Consider the following 3,189-nt stretch of genomic DNA (forward strand, 5'->3'; position numbering starts at 1 on the left):
TCATTCAGCAGTGTTAATTACATTCACAATGTTGTTCTACTATCGCCACCATCCATTACCAAAACTTTTTCCATCATCCCAAACAGAAATTTGACACCATTTAAGCATTAACTCCCATTCCCTAACCCCACCCCTGCTCCTGGTAACCTGTATTCTAGTTTCTGAGTCTGTGAATTTGCTTATTCTAATTATTTCATATCAATGAGATCATATACTATTTGTCCTTTTGTGTCTGGCTTATTTTACTCAACGTGATGACTTCAGGGTTCATCCATGTTGTCACATGTATCAGAACTTCATTCCTTTTTACGGCTGAATAATATTCCATTGTATGTATATACCACATTTTGTTCATCCATTCATCAGTTGATGGACACTTGGGTTGCTTCCACCTTTTTGCAATTGTGAATAAGACTCCTATAACATTGGTGTGTAAATATCTGTTCGAGTCTCTGCTCTCTCTTCTTTTTGGTATAAACTGAGGTGTGGGATTGCCGGGTCATATGGTAATTCCATATTTAACCTTCTGAGGAATCACTAAACTGTTTTCTGTACCTGCTGCAACATTTCAAATTCCCACCAACAATGAACAAGTGTTCCTGTTTCTCCACATCCTCTCCAACACTTGTTATTTTCTGTTTTTTTAATAGTAATCATTCTAGTGGGTGTGAAATGGTATCTCATTGTGGGACTGTTTTGCATATCCCTAATAGCTAATGATGTTTTGCATCTTTTCATGTGCTTTTTGGCCATTTGTATATCTTTGGAGAAATGCTATTCATGTCTTTTGCCCATTTTATACCTGGGTTGTTCTTTTGTTGTAGAATTGTTAGATTTCTTTATATTTTCTGTATATTAAACCCTTATCAGATATGTTGTTTCCAAATATTTCCTCCCAATGTATAGCTTGTCTTTTTACTTCATTAATGAAGTCCTTTAATGCACAAAAGATTTTAGTTTTGTAGAGGTCCCATGTATCTAGTTTTTCTTTTGTTGCTCATACTTTTGGTGTAAAGTCTAAGAAACCTTTGCCTAACACAGAGTCATGAAGATGATTCCTTTTGTTTTATTCTAAGACTTTTAGACTTTTGTTTTGAATATTTAGGTCTTTGATCCATTTTCAGTTGATTTTTGTAAAGGTGTGAGGTAGGGTTCTACCATATTCTTCAGCATACGAATATCCAGTTTTTATAGCACCGTGTGTTGAAGAGACTATTTTTTCCAAACGAGCAGACATTGCACCCTTGTCAAAAATCGATTGTCCATACCAAAGGGTGAAGGTTGAAACTGACTGTGTTTAAACTTCAACTTCCATGGGAAACCAAGGGAAGAAATGTTTATTTGGTATAGGATCTATATTTTCTAAACAATATAACTTCTGCAGTCAGTTTGTTCAAACACACAATTACATGGAACTTTGAATAGGAAGTGAGATATGGTAGGTCTGTATAGGTTAGAGTGAAATAGCAATGCATCCCAAAGTAATTTGGGCAGAGAATAAAAATATATATTCGGGCCCCCCTGAGGAGCTGGGGGAGGATGTGAAGGTGTTGGACTACCTCACCTGGATTGTTGCTGATGTTCTCACAAACACGGGGGACTGAAGGCTTGACATGCAGAGCCTTCTGTCTTGGGGCCTGCCCCTATGAAGCTTGTTACTGCAAAGGAGAGGCTGAACCTGCTTATAATTGTGCCTAAGGGTCTCCCCCTGAGTGCCTCTTTGTCGCTCAGATGTGGCCCTCCCTCTCTAGCTAACCCAACTCAGCAGGTGAACTCACTGCCCTCCCCCCTATGTGAGACCTGACTCCCAGGGGTGTAAATCTCCCTGGCAACACAGGATATGACTCCTGGGGATGAATCTGGACCTGACATCATGGGATTGAGAACATCTTCTTGACCAAAAAGGGGATGTGAAATGAAACAAAATAAAGCTTCAGTGGCTGAGAGATTTCAAATGGAGTTGAGAGATCACTCTGGTGGACATTCTTATGCACTATATAGATAACAATTTTTAGGTTTAATATACTGAAATAGCTAGAAGTAAATACCTGAAACTACCAAACTCCAACCCAGGAGCCTTGACTCTTGAAGACAATTGTATAACAATGTAGATTACAAGAGGTGACAGTGTGGTTGTGAAAACCTTGTGGATCACACTCCCTTTATCCAGAGTATGGATGGATGTGCAGAAAAAATGGGGACAAAAACTAAATGAAAAATAGGGTGGGATGGGGGGGGTGATTTGGGTGTTCTTTTTTTATTTTTATTTTTTATTCTTATTGTGATTCTTTCTGGTGTAAGGAAAATGTTCAAAAATAGATTGGGATGATGAATGCACAACTATATGATGGTACTGTGAACAGTTGATTGTACACCATGGATGACTGTATGGTATGTGAATATATCTCTCTATAAAGCTGAATTTTTTAAAAAAAGAGAAGTTGGAAGAAAAATTAAAAAAAAAAATCAATTGGCCATAGATGTCAAGGTTTATTTCTGAACTCTCACTTTGACTCTGTTGGTCTATATGTCTGTCCTTGTACCATGCTTTTTGATCACTATAGCATTGTAATAGGTTTTGAAGTCAGGAAATGTGAGTCCTGTAACTTCATTCTTCTTTTTCAAGATGGCTTTGGAAATTCAGGCCCATTACACTTCCATATAAATATGATGATTGTCTTTCCCATTTCTGCAAAAAAGACTGTTAGGATTTTGATTGGTATTGCTTTGAATCTGTAAATCACTTTGGGTAGAACTGACATCTTAACAATAGTCTTCCAACCCACGAACATGGGCTGTCCTTCCATTTATTTAGGTATTATTTGATTTCTTTTAGAAATGTTTTGTAGATTTCTGTGTATAAGTTCTTTACATTCTTGATTAAATTTATTCCTAGATATTTGATTCTTTTAGTTACTATTGTAAATGGAATTTTTTTCTTGATTTCTTCTTCAGTTTATTCAATACTAGTGTGTAGAAACTCTACTGATTTTTGCATGTTACCTTATACCACACCACTGCTGAATTTGTCTGTTAGGTTTACTACCTTTGTTGTGGATTTTTCAGGATTTCCTACATATAGGATCATGTCATCCATAAATAGGGAAAGTTTTACTTCTTTCTTTCCAATTTAGTTGCTTTTTATTTCTTTTTCTTGCCTATCTGCACTAACAAGATCATCTAACACAA

The sequence above is a fragment of the Choloepus didactylus genome, chromosome 15, assembly GCF_015220235.1.
Source record: "Choloepus didactylus isolate mChoDid1 chromosome 15, mChoDid1.pri, whole genome shotgun sequence".
Taxonomy (NCBI): Eukaryota; Metazoa; Chordata; class Mammalia; order Pilosa; family Megalonychidae; genus Choloepus; species Choloepus didactylus.